Raw genomic sequence first — 14,495 nt, forward strand, 5'->3', positions numbered from 1 at the left:
AGCATGCTGCTGTCATAGAACTTTTCAAGAACGGAAAGAAGAAACTTTAATTGTAAGGAGGCATCTTTGAGAAAATAAATAAATAAATCGCAAGGAAAATGCCGTGGCTTTCGATTTTTTCCCCCCGTCGTTTTGCACTCCCTCACCCCCAAAGAGGGACCCTTTTCCTAAGGGTTTGGCGGGGTGGGGGTGGGGGCTGGGAACTAAGTCTCATGGAAAATTCTGAAGGTGCAGAAACTTGAAGGAAGTCCATCTAAAGACAAGGTGGAAGGAATGTCAAGGTGACTTAAAGTGACTTTGACCTTGGTCAGGCAGCAGCAGAGTGGCGCAGCGGAAGCGTGCTGGGCCCATAACCCAGAGGTCGATGGATCGAAACCATCCTCTGCTATAAGCTTTCTTCTTCTATTGTGAAAATGCCCAGGGGCATGGCATTTCTCTCTCTGAAATCTGCGCTATCTAATTTGTGAACTTGACTTGTTGTACTGGGTATCCAAAAACCCTCCTAGGTGTCTTTGCTGCGTTTTACTGGACCCATTCCATAGGAGCAGCAAAAAGCAGTGACTTCTCAACACTGCATTCTTGCCTTTGAGGGGAATTAAGTGGATACTTGATCTTTACAAACCTCCCTCTAGGCGGGCTTTGTGTGTCTCCACCTACTCACAGCTTAGAGACCAAAGCAGTAAAATCCTCTTGACACTTCTCGTTGATGTAGAAGAGGCAGAGCAATGCCTTCATAAATAGATTTTGAATCCATCATCTCTTTATCTAGAAAGAGGCTGCATTTTTCAACATAGGTGCTCCGCAATTGTGGTTGCTCCTTTTGTTGATCAGGGTCCCCAAGTCTTGCAAACTCGCTTGCCTTTACAATATTAGTGTTGTTGTTGTTGTTGTTTCCATTATTTTTCTTTTCCTGCTCACTTCACTCTGCTCCAATTCATATCAATCTTCCTGGGTTTAACTGAAACTATCCTCTTCGTTATTATTTACAACATGAATGTTCTATCACAGATTGAGTTGGGGAATTGCATTTCTGATCTTCCTTTGCTACGAATGAGGAAATAAACACAGACACAAGAGATAGTGGCACCATGGGCTGATTGTTGTCCTTTGTACTCAGAGGTCCAGAATGACAGCCCTATGTTAAAGTCAAGGTCCAGGGTGTCCAACTGGTTGATCAGGAAAATGCTAGCTGGAAGGTTATACCATTAATCAGGCACAGATAGTGCATACGATAAAAAATTGAATTCGAGATACTTCTCAATTTGCACATCTCAGGTTTCTTTTGAGCTACTACCATTGTGCTTCTCTCAGAACACAGCACCTTCTTTGCTGCAAGTCTGCCACGCTGGGCAGTTCTTTGCAGTGCCTCACATGTTACACGGTCTATATCCCAAAGTTCTTCAAGGAGTCCTTGAGTGCCTGTGAAACATTTCTTCTGACCAGATGGTGGGGATGAGAGACCCTCCTCACGTGAAGATCCACAAATAATTCGTAGTTCACTAAGTGGAGAGAGAGAGTTCCTTGGTCAAGCATTTTTCATATACACTCAATTCCAGTTAAGCAGCCAATTTAAAGGTTTGTTATCACTAGGCAAAAAGATAACAAGAAGCAGTCAAAGAATATCTATGCATTCCGCAAAGTACAGAAGGAAAGAATCCTATCTTACATTTCCAGGATCAGGTTTACTAAGCCTACACATGTATTAGTAGGGGAGAGAGAATATTGTATGTGTTCTCAGGCAAAGCTGAAACTGTGGGTCATGGAGTCACCTAATTGAATGTGGGGGTTACAAGATTATGGGTTGGTATCTGAAAGCATTGGATTTGCATACCCATGTTAAATACACACACACACACACACACACACACACACACACACGATCTTGTAAAAACTTCTTGGTGAAAAAGGATCAAGAGTGGAAAATTTTCTAGAAGCCCGGCTCTAAGAAATACATCATTGGGCACTCTTCATTATGTAAGCATTTTTTTTTTTAAATAGTGGAGGAAATATAAATGTCCCTGTGCCTTGCAACTATTCTTTGCTACAGTATGTTCTGTGGAGATGGCCCATATGCTTGGCATATAGTCAGCACTTAATAAATGCTGGGTCTGATGCAATTATTGTTGCCACATTTTAAAAGTCAGCAGAATGAAAGCTTTGCTTTTGCATTTCCAAATCTGTCATTGATACTTCTTCTCACATCCATCCCCAATAAAATATCACCATTTTTATAAAAGGAAAGAAAAGTAGCTCTGCTCAGGTTTAAGATCTGGGCCAAGTTCTTTGATTTGGACAAGCTGCCCTTTGGCTTTTAAGAAGGCTCCTCTGAGACCTGAGATTGATATTGAGTTACTACTTTTAACTACCTTAACTACCACATGGTGGACCTATGAGTAGGCCATGGGCTGACCTCCACAGAAAGAGGATCTTTAATGCAAATGAAAACAGCCAAGGAGAAGAGAATAAGTATTTCATATACTACATATATACATATAAACATATATATATATATATGATATTTTGTATATTCTAATATAAGTATGATAATATACCACCTACTATGTGCCAGGCAAGGGCTAAGTACTTTTACAAATATTACAAGTGTGAGAGGCAGGGGCCTATTATTTCCATTTGAGTCAACTGAGTCAAATCAAGGATAATTGGGTTGTTCAGAGTCACAGAGCTTTTTCAATGTCTTAGGCTAAATGTGAAGTGTGCTTTTCTTAACTTCAGTCCCAGTGTTCTATCCAGTGGACCACCTAATTATCTAACAGCTTAGAAATGTATCAGTGTTCTATTTTCATATTTAGCCAAGATGACACAGAGATTTAATACGTGACTCCTTCCTTCAGTTAAATTGGACAAGTTAAAAAGGAAGATAGTTCGTAAATGCAAGGATATAAGACCTGAAGCAGAAACTGTAGAGGTATGGATGGTACCAAGATATCGCATACACAGAGGTGGGTGTGTGATTTGTGTAGATATCAGATCTGGTGGGATGTAAGAAATTGGTCTTTGAATTGGTTCTGAGCCCCCACCTAACATAAAATTTCTAGAAAAAGCTGAGGAATGAAACTTTGTGAGGAATTGTGTCACTGGGAAGGTGTTTAATGGAAGAAGCAAGTGTCAAAATAGAAGTCGGCTTATGTTCCTGAAGATAACGTTGCCACTTATGTGTTTTTTGCCTATATAGAATTTTAAACGTGTAGGCTACTGTATGTTAAAAGCAGACCTAGGAACCGGATGCATCTTTCTCCATACGGAAGACATGTTCGAAGGTCCAACTTAGAAGCTGGATTGTTGGGAATACCTTATCTTTTACTATGATCCCCAAATACATGAGGAAGCTCCCTGTTAAGAAATGTTCTTGGCAATAGAGGGAATAAAATCCCTGATTGGCAATGGGAGTAGGAGAGAAAACACCAATGCAAGAAACTAAAATCTGGGCATAAAGTGCCATCAAACCGATTTTAAATAGTTTTAAACATCATACGATGGGTGATAGCTAAGTAAGGGTTTAACATTGGTCTGACATGACTTGTGTGGTGTTAAAGAAGAAAATTATAAAGACTTTTCATTTGTTTGATTCTTTACAGGATGTGGATCAAAGACATCTAGCTACAGAAAATAATATGTTCCTGCTAGGGGCAACTGATGACAAGTGCATGGAACCTGCCTACTTTTACTTTGATTCAAGTTAGAGCTAGCTGTTTCTGTACAATCACAATAGGGAAAAGATAGTCTCATATAATGTTGCAAAATCGACGGAACAAAATCTGGCTCTCTGAGAAACCTTCAGAATATGAATCTTCCATTAACAAATAAACAGAAATTGCATAGGTGTGCGGCTCTCACTTTTTTGGGGGTGGGTGGGGAAATGGGGAAAGATCCTACTGAATAAATATTGGAAAATAAGGACGAAGTTGGTTATTTATCAACTCATGTATTTCTCTTTTAATCATGTCTGTCTTCCATGTGAGGATCCTATTCACCTCTTTTGGATGGGGAGGAGAAAAAGGAATACTTTTTTTTTTTTTTCCAGTAGGAGGGGTCTTAAAGGGAAGCTGATAATATATATTAACTGCATTCCATCTCGCCATTTATTTGGGTTCTTTTTCCTTTGTTCTTATTCCATGACTTCAGTAAATGGTGATTTTAACTAGACACTACTTGCATATTATATCAGAACACTGGCTTATCAAGCTGTTGCTCTGTTTGTTTGCTTTTTTTTTCTTTTTCTGTATGTCACTGAAATGAAACACTTGTACACTCCCATAGGGAAGCATCTGATTCTTGGGTTGGCATGCTATGGCATTATTGGTCAATTTGTATTTTAGGTGAGGTGTAATAGAAAACGATAATAGCATTCAAATCGTATGTTCCTTTTTTTTTTTTTTTTTTTTTTTTTTTTTTTACGGTCTATTACCCAACTCCTGGGAGAGGAAGAGGAAGAGACATAAGCAATCAGGCAGGCATTAAAAGGCTACCATTAGGTAGAGATCAGCAGAATTCATATAAAATGTAACATTTTGATCTTATGACAGAATTTTCTTATTTTGGTTGGGCTGCTGGGCAACATAGTCTTAGGTTACTAAGATTACTAATAAAATGAACATGACATCTATCCCGTCCTCCTCATTTTACAAACAAGGGAAGAAGGCCCAGAAAAGTAAAATGATTTGCTTAAAATCTCGGGAAGCATATGGTAAATGCGGGATGTAAAATTGTGTTCTGACTCCAAATTCAATTCTTGTTCTGCTATTATGTTTGTCAAGCAAGGACCAAATGTTGCTATGGTTTGTAGACAGAAATCAGAAACCATCTGTATGGCTGTTTTTGTTTGTTTGTTTCCTTTTCCTTTTTGTTTTTCGTGAATGAGGGCATATAGTCACTGAGATCTAGACATTGCCTTTATAGATGTCTAAACTGGTTGAGACTGGTGGTGTAGACATATTCTCCGTGTTACGAGAGATCGAGACTGGTGGGTTTCAGGAAGAACTCATGAAAGACTGGATTTGGATGCCCAAAGAATTCTCTCATATGGAAACAGAATTAGGGAGTTATTAATACCATCTCCTTTTTCCAGCCTTCAATTCCTTGAGAGCAGGGGTGTTTTCCTCTTCTTTTCTGTGCATCTACAATGTATGATTGATTCAGAGTTTACCTAACAAAACTGGATGCTACTTTTGGTATAAGAGACAAAACTAAACGCCTGTGGAACCAAAGAGAGGTCCATTTACACTCGCTTCACGCTTGACCAAGGAGCCTCCTTCACTTCCGGAAAGACTGACAGGGAAAGGAGGAATAAGCGTCCTTAAGTGAAGAGAAATAAATTTTCATAAGTTAAGAGAATTATCTGATATCTGGCATGGAATCTGGTTATAGGTGCAAAATGAGCTCTCCAAAGAGCTGCACTTTGAAGAATGGCCACTAAGAATTCCTCCCCAATAAGCCTCACACCTTCTCTGACTTTCAGAACCACGGTCAGTTCTCAAGGCTAGACTTTCCACTTGAGTGTATTTTTCACTGCCTTTTCATCCCTTTTATATCTTTTGGATAGATTAAAACAAACAAACAAACAAAACAACAACAACAAAGGCCACCAGAGGACCGGCAGTGATTTTTTTGTGTGTAGACGAAACGTGAGAGAGAGAAAAGAATCTGTGGACAAATCAGAGCGAAAATAATTCAAGATCCTTCTGAGTTTTCGCTGGTTTCCCCAGCTGCCGCCGCCCCGGTTCCCTAATCTTCAGCATGCTGCTGTCATAGAACTTTTCAAGAACGGAAAGAAGAAACTTTAATTGTAAGGAGGCATCTTTGAGAAAATAAATAAATAAATCGCAAGGAAAATGCCGTGGCTTTCGATTTTTTTCCCCCGTCGTTTTGCACTCCCTCACCCCCAAAGAGGGACCCTTTTCCTAAGGGTTTGGCGGGGTGGGGGTGGGGGTTGGGAACTAAGTCTCATGGAAAATTCTGAAGGTGCAGAAACTTGAAGGAAGTCCATCTAAAGACAAGGTGGAAGGAATGTCAAGGTGACTTAAAGTGACTTTGACCTTGGTCAGGCAGCAGCAGAGTGGCGCAGCGGAAGCGTGCTGGGCCCATAACCCAGAGGTCGATGGATCGAAACCATCCTCTGCTATAAGCTTTCTTCTTCTATTGTGAAAATGCCCAGGGGCATGGCATTTCTCTCTCTGAAATCTGCGCTATCTAATTTGTGAACTTGACTTGTTGTACTGGGTATCCAAAAACCCTCCTAGGTGTCTTTGCTGCGTTTTACTGAACCCATTCCATAGGAGCAGCAAAAAGCAGTGACTTCTCAACACTGCATTCTTGCCTTTGAGGGGAATTAAGTGGATACTTGATCTTTACAAACCTCCCTCTAGGCGGGCTTTGTGTGTCTCCACCTACTCACAGCTTAGAGACCAAAGCAGTAAAATCCTCTTGACACTTCTCGTCGATGTAGAAGAGGCAGAGCAATGCCTTCATAAATAGATTTTGAATCCATCATCTCTTTATCTAGAAAGAGGCTGCATTTTTCAACATAGGTGCTCCGCAATTGTGGTTGCTCCTTTTGTTGATCAGGGTCCCCAAGTCTTGCAAACTCGCTTGCCTTTACAATATTAGTGTTGTTGTTGTTGTTGTTTCCATTATTTTTCTTTTCCTGCTCACTTCACTCTGCTCCAATTCATATCAATCTTCCTGGGTTTAACTGAAACTATCCTCTTCGTTATTATTTACAACATGAATGTTCTATCACAGATTGAGTTGGGGAATTGCATTTCTGATTTTCCTTTGCTACGAATGAGGAAATAAACACAGACACAAGAGATAGTGGCACCATGGGCTGATTGTTGTCCTTTGTACTCAGAGGTCCAGAATGACAGCCCTATGTTAAAGTCAAGGTCCAGGGTGTCCAACTGGTTGATCAGGAAAATGCTAGCTGGAAGGTTATACCATTAATCAGGCACAGATAGTGCATACGATAAAAAATTGAATTCGAGATACTTCTCAATTTGCACATCTCAGGTTTCTTTTGAGCTACTACCATTGTGCTTCTCTCAGAACACAGCACCTTCTTTGCTGCAAGTCTGCCACGCTGGGCAGTTCTTTGCAGTGCCTCACATGTTACACGGTCTATATCCCAAAGTTCTTCAAGGAGTCCTTGAGTGCCTGTGAAACATTTCTTCTGACCAGATGGTGGGGATGAGAGACCCTCCTCACGTGAAGATCCACAAATAATTCGTAGTTCACTAAGTGGAGAGAGAGAGTTCCTTGGTCAAGCATTTTTCATATACACTCAATTCCAGTTAAGCAGCCAATTTAAAGGTTTGTTATCACTAGGCAAAAAGATAACAAGAAGCAGTCAAAGAATATCTATGCATTCCGCAAAGTACAGAAGGAAAGAATCCTATCTTACATTTCCAGGATCAGGTTTACTAAGCCTACACATGTATTAGTAGGGGAGAGAGAATATTGTATGTGTCCTCAGGCAAAGCTGAAACTGTGGGTCATGGAGTCACCTAATTGAATGTGGGGGTTACAAGATTATGGGTTGGTATCTGAAAGCATTGGATTTGCATACCCATGTTAAATACACACACACACACACACACACACACACACACACACACACACACGATCTTGTAAAAACTTCTTGGTGAAAAAGGATCAAGAGTGGAAAATTTTCTAGAAGCCCGGCTCTAAGAAATACATCATTGGGCACTCTTCATTATGTAAGCATTTTTTTTTTTAAATAGTGGAGGAAATATAAATGTCCCTGTGCCTTGCAACTATTCTTTGCTACAGTATGTTCTGTGGAGATGGCCCATATGCTTGGCATATAGTCAGCACTTAATAAATGCTGGGTCTGATGCAATTATTGTTGCCACATTTTAAAAGTCAGCAGAATGAAAGCTTTGCTTTTGCATTTCCAAATCTGTCATTGATACTTCTTCTCACATCCATCCCCAATAAAATATCACCATTTTTATAAAAGGAAAGAAAAGTAGCTCTGCTCAGGTTTAAGATCTGGGCCAAGTTCTTTGATTTGGACAAGCTGCCCTTTGGCTTTTAAGAAGGCTCCTCTGAGACCTGAGATTGATATTGAGTTACTACTTTTAACTACCTTAACTACCACATGGTGGACCTATGAGTAGGCCATGGGCTGACCTCCACAGAAAGAGGATCTTTAATGCAAATGAAAACAGCCAAGGAGAAGAGAATAAGTATTTCATATACTACATATATACATATAAACATATATATATATGATATTTTGTATATTCTAATATAAGTATGATAATATACCACCTACTATGTGCCAGGCAAGGGCTAAGTACTTTTACAAATATTACAAGTGTGAGAGGCAGGGGCCTATTATTTCCATTTGAGTCAACTGAGTCAAATCAAGGATAATTGGGTTGTTCAGAGTCACAGAGCTTTTTCAATGTCTTAGGCTAAATGTGAAGTGTGCTTTTCTTAACTTCAGTCCCAGTGTTCTATCCAGTGGACCACCTAATTATCTAACAGCTTAGAAATGTATCAGTGTTCTATTTTCATATTTAGCCAAGATGACACAGAGATTTAATACGTGACTCCTTCCTTCAGTTAAATTGGACAAGTTAAAAAGGAAGATAGTTCGTAAATGCAAGGATATAAGACCTGAAGCAGAAACTGTAGAGGTATGGATGGTACCAAGATATCGCATACACAGAGGTGGGTGTGTGATTTGTGTAGATATCAGATCTGGTGGGATGTAAGAAATTGGTCTTTGAATTGGTTCTGAGCCCCCACCTAACATAAAATTTCTAGAAAAAGCTGAGGAATGAAACTTTGTGAGGAATTGTGTCACTGGGAAGGTGTTTAATGGAAGAAGCAAGTGTCAAAATAGAAGTCGGCTTATGTTCCTGAAGATAACGTTGCCACTTATGTGTTTTTTGCCTATATAGAATTTTAAACGTGTAGGCTACTGTATGTTAAAAGCAGACCTAGGAACCGGATGCATCTTTCTCCATACGGAAGACATGTTCGAAGGTCCAACTTAGAAGCTGGATTGTTGGGAATACCTTATCTTTTACTATGATCCCCAAATACATGAGGAAGCTCCCTGTTAAGAAATGTTCTTGGCAATAGAGGGAATAAAATCCCTGATTGGCAATGGGAGTAGGAGAGAAAACACCAATGCAAGAAACTAAAATCTGGGCATAAAGTGCCATCAAACCGATTTTAAATAGTTTTAAACATCATACGATGGGTGATAGCTAAGTAAGGGTTTAACATTGGTCTGACATGACTGGTGTGGTGTTAAAGAAGAAAATTATAAAGACTTTTCATTTGTTTGATTCTTTACAGGATGTGGATCAAAGACATCTAGCTACAGAAAATAATATGTTCCTGCTAGGGGCAACTGATGACAAGTGCATGGAACCTGCCTACTTTTACTTTGATTCAAGTTAGAGCTAGCTGTTTCTGTACAATCACAATAGGGAAAAGATAGTCTCATATAATGTTGCAAAATCGACGGAACAAAATCTGGCTCTCTGAGAAACCTTCAGAATATGAATCTTCCATTAACAAATAAACAGAAATTGCATAGGTGTGCGGCTCTCACTTTTTTGGGGGTGGGTGGGGAAATGGGGAAAGATCCTACTGAATAAATATTGGAAAATAAGGACGAAGTTGGTTATTTATCAACTCATGTATTTCTCTTTTAATCATGTCTGTCTTCCATGTGAGGATCCTATTCACCTCTTTTGGATGGGGAGGAGAAAAAGGAATACTTTTTTTTTTTTTTCCAGTAGGAGGGGTCTTAAAGGGAAGCTGATAATATATATTAACTGCATTCCATCTCGCCATTTATTTGGGTTCTTTTTCCTTTGTTCTTATTCCATGACTTCAGTAAATGGTGATTTTAACTAGACACTACTTGCATATTATATCAGAACACTGGCTTATCAAGCTGTTGCTCTGTTTGTTTGCTTTTTTTTTCTTTTTCTGTATGTCACTGAAATGAAACACTTGTACACTCCCATAGGGAAGCATCTGATTCTTGGGTTGGCATGCTATGGCATTATTGGTCAATTTGTATTTTAGGTGAGGTGTAATAGAAAACGATAATAGCATTCAAATCGTATGTTCCTTTTTTTTTTTTTTTTTTTTTTTTTTTTTTACGGTCTATTACCCAACTCCTGGGAGAGGAAGAGGAAGAGACATAAGCAATCAGGCAGGCATTAAAAGGCTACCATTAGGTAGAGATCAGCAGAATTCATATAAAATGTAACATTTTGATCTTATGACAGAATTTTCTTATTTTGGTTGGGCTGCTGGGCAACATAGTCTTAGGTTACTAAGATTACTAATAAAATGAACATGACATCTATCCCGTCCTCCTCATTTTACAAACAAGGGAAGAAGGCCCAGAAAAGTAAAATGATTTGCTTAAAATCTCGGGAAGCATATGGTAAATGCGGGATGTAAAATTGTGTTCTGACTCCAAATTCAATTCTTGTTCTGCTATTATGTTTGTCAAGCAAGGACCAAATGTTGCTATGGTTTGTAGACAGAAATCAGAAACCATCTGTATGGCTGTTTTTGTTTGTTTGTTTCCTTTTCCTTTTTGTTTTTCGTGAATGAGGGCATATAGTCACTGAGATCTAGACATTGCCTTTATAGATGTCTAAACTGGTTGAGACTGGTGGTGTAGACATATTCTCCGTGTTACGAGAGATCGAGACTGGTGGGTTTCAGGAAGAACTCATGAAAGACTGGATTTGGATGCCCAAAGAATTCTCTCATATGGAAACAGAATTAGGGAGTTATTAATACCATCTCCTTTTTCCAGCCTTCAATTCCTTGAGAGCAGGGGTGTTTTCCTCTTCTTTTCTGTGCATCTACAATGTATGATTGATTCAGAGTTTACCTAACAAAACTGGATGCTACTTTTGGTATAAGAGACAAAACTAAACGCCTGTGGAACCAAAGAGAGGTCCATTTACACTCGCTTCACGCTTGACCAAGGAGCCTCCTTCACTTCCGGAAAGACTGACAGGGAAAGGAGGAATAAGCGTCCTTAAGTGAAGAGAAATAAATTTTCATAAGTTAAGAGAATTATCTGATATCTGGCATGGAATCTGGTTATAGGTGCAAAATGAGCTCTCCAAAGAGCTGCACTTTGAAGAATGGCCACTAAGAATTCCTCCCCAATAAGCCTCACACCTTCTCTGACTTTCAGAACCACGGTCAGTTCTCAAGGCTAGACTTTCCACTTGAGTGTATTTTTCACTGCCTTTTCATCCCTTTTATATCTTTTGGATAGATTAAAACAAACAAACAAACAAAACAACAACAACAAAGGCCACCAGAGGACCGGCAGTGATTTTTTTGTGTGTAGACGAAACGTGAGAGAGAGAAAAGAATCTGTGGACAAATCAGAGCGAAAATAATTCAAGATCCTTCTGAGTTTTCGCTGGTTTCCCCAGCTGCCGCCGCCCCGGTTCCCTAATCTTCAGCATGCTGCTGTCATAGAACTTTTCAAGAACGGAAAGAAGAAACTTTAATTGTAAGGAGGCATCTTTGAGAAAATAAATAAATAAATCGCAAGGAAAATGCCGTGGCTTTCGATTTTTTTCCCCCGTCGTTTTGCACTCCCTCACCCCCAAAGAGGGACCCTTTTCCTAAGGGTTTGGCGGGGTGGGGGTGGGGGTTGGGAACTAAGTCTCATGGAAAATTCTGAAGGTGCAGAAACTTGAAGGAAGTCCATCTAAAGACAAGGTGGAAGGAATGTCAAGGTGACTTAAAGTGACTTTGACCTTGGTCAGGCAGCAGCAGAGTGGCGCAGCGGAAGCGTGCTGGGCCCATAACCCAGAGGTCGATGGATCGAAACCATCCTCTGCTATAAGCTTTCTTCTTCTATTGTGAAAATGCCCAGGGGCATGGCATTTCTCTCTCTGAAATCTGCGCTATCTAATTTGTGAACTTGACTTGTTGTACTGGGTATCCAAAAACCCTCCTAGGTGTCTTTGCTGCGTTTTACTGAACCCATTCCATAGGAGCAGCAAAAAGCAGTGACTTCTCAACACTGCATTCTTGCCTTTGAGGGGAATTAAGTGGATACTTGATCTTTACAAACCTCCCTCTAGGCGGGCTTTGTGTGTCTCCACCTACTCACAGCTTAGAGACCAAAGCAGTAAAATCCTCTTGACACTTCTCGTTGATGTAGAAGAGGCAGAGCAATGCCTTCATAAATAGATTTTGAATCCATCATCTCTTTATCTAGAAAGAGGCTGCATTTTTCAACATAGGTGCTCCGCAATTGTGGTTGCTCCTTTTGTTGATCAGGGTCCCCAAGTCTTGCAAACTCGCTTGCCTTTACAATATTAGTGTTGTTGTTGTTGTTGTTTCCATTATTTTTCTTTTCCTGCTCACTTCACTCTGCTCCAATTCATATCAATCTTCCTGGGTTTAACTGAAACTATCCTCTTCGTTATTATTTACAACATGAATGTTCTATCACAGATTGAGTTGGGGAATTGCATTTCTGATTTTCCTTTGCTACGAATGAGGAAATAAACACAGACACAAGAGATAGTGGCACCATGGGCTGATTGTTGTCCTTTGTACTCAGAGGTCCAGAATGACAGCCCTATGTTAAAGTCAAGGTCCAGGGTGTCCAACTGGTTGATCAGGAAAATGCTAGCTGGAAGGTTATACCATTAATCAGGCACAGATAGTGCATACGATAAAAAATTGAATTCGAGATACTTCTCAATTTGCACATCTCAGGTTTCTTTTGAGCTACTACCATTGTGCTTCTCTCAGAACACAGCACCTTCTTTGCTGCAAGTCTGCCACGCTGGGCAGTTCTTTGCAGTGCCTCACATGTTACACGGTCTATATCCCAAAGTTCTTCAAGGAGTCCTTGAGTGCCTGTGAAACATTTCTTCTGACCAGATGGTGGGGATGAGAGACCCTCCTCACGTGAAGATCCACAAATAATTCGTAGTTCACTAAGTGGAGAGAGAGAGTTCCTTGGTCAAGCATTTTTCATATACACTCAATTCCAGTTAAGCAGCCAATTTAAAGGTTTGTTATCACTAGGCAAAAAGATAACAAGAAGCAGTCAAAGAATATCTATGCATTCCGCAAAGTACAGAAGGAAAGAATCCTATCTTACATTTCCAGGATCAGGTTTACTAAGCCTACACATGTATTAGTAGGGGAGAGAGAATATTGTATGTGTCCTCAGGCAAAGCTGAAACTGTGGGTCATGGAGTCACCTAATTGAATGTGGGGGTTACAAGATTATGGGTTGGTATCTGAAAGCATTGGATTTGCATACCCATGTTAAATACACACACACACACACACACACACACACACACACACACACACACACACGATCTTGTAAAAACTTCTTGGTGAAAAAGGATCAAGAGTGGAAAATTTTCTAGAAGCCCGGCTCTAAGAAATACATCATTGGGCACTCTTCATTATGTAAGCATTTTTTTTTTTAAATAGTGGAGGAAATATAAATGTCCCTGTGCCTTGCAACTATTCTTTGCTACAGTATGTTCTGTGGAGATGGCCCATATGCTTGGCATATAGTCAGCACTTAATAAATGCTGGGTCTGATGCAATTATTGTTGCCACATTTTAAAAGTCAGCAGAATGAAAGCTTTGCTTTTGCATTTCCAAATCTGTCATTGATACTTCTTCTCACATCCATCCCCAATAAAATATCACCATTTTTATAAAAGGAAAGAAAAGTAGCTCTGCTCAGGTTTAAGATCTGGGCCAAGTTCTTTGATTTGGACAAGCTGCCCTTTGGCTTTTAAGAAGGCTCCTCTGAGACCTGAGATTGATATTGAGTTACTACTTTTAACTACCTTAACTACCACATGGTGGACCTATGAGTAGGCCATGGGCTGACCTCCACAGAAAGAGGATCTTTAATGCAAATGAAAACAGCCAAGGAGAAGAGAATAAGTATTTCATATACTACATATATACATATAAACATATATATATATGATATTTTGTATATTCTAATATAAGTATGATAATATACCACCTACTATGTGCCAGGCAAGGGCTAAGTACTTTTACAAATATTACAAGTGTGAGAGGCAGGGGCCTATTATTTCCATTTGAGTCAACTGAGTCAAATCAAGGATAATTGGGTTGTTCAGAGTCACAGAGCTTTTTCAATGTCTTAGGCTAAATGTGAAGTGTGCTTTTCTTAACTTCAGTCCCAGTGTTCTATCCAGTGGACCACCTAATTATCTAACAGCTTAGAAATGTATCAGTGTTCTATTTTCATATTTAGCCAAGATGACACAGAGATTTAATACGTGACTCCTTCCTTCAGTTAAATTGGACAAGTTAAAAAGGAAGATAGTTCGTAAATGCAAGGATATAAGACCTGAAGCAGAAACTGTAGAGGTATGGATGGTACCAAGATATCGCATACACAGAGGTGGGTGTGTGATTTGTGTAGA

The 14,495-nt window shown here is 39.7% G+C and overlaps 3 non-coding genes across 3 annotated transcripts; all 3 read left to right on the plus strand.

The window, feature by feature from the left end:
- Positions 1-316: 316 nt before the first annotated feature.
- TRNAM-CAU (transfer RNA methionine (anticodon CAU)) lies at positions 317-388 on the plus strand. Its single transcript has one exon. It is a non-coding gene; the product is annotated as a tRNA-Met (tRNA).
- A 5,679-nt stretch (positions 389-6,067) lies between these two features.
- TRNAM-CAU (transfer RNA methionine (anticodon CAU)) lies at positions 6,068-6,139 on the plus strand. The gene has a single exon. It is a non-coding gene; the product is annotated as a tRNA-Met (tRNA).
- Positions 6,140-11,821: 5,682 nt separating this feature from the next.
- On the plus strand, positions 11,822-11,893 carry TRNAM-CAU (transfer RNA methionine (anticodon CAU)). Its single transcript has one exon. It is a non-coding gene; the product is annotated as a tRNA-Met (tRNA).
- Positions 11,894-14,495: the final 2,602 nt, after the last annotated feature.

This window comes from Sminthopsis crassicaudata, chromosome 1 (assembly GCF_048593235.1).
Source record: "Sminthopsis crassicaudata isolate SCR6 chromosome 1, ASM4859323v1, whole genome shotgun sequence".
In the NCBI taxonomy this organism is placed as follows: domain Eukaryota; kingdom Metazoa; phylum Chordata; class Mammalia; order Dasyuromorphia; family Dasyuridae; genus Sminthopsis; species Sminthopsis crassicaudata.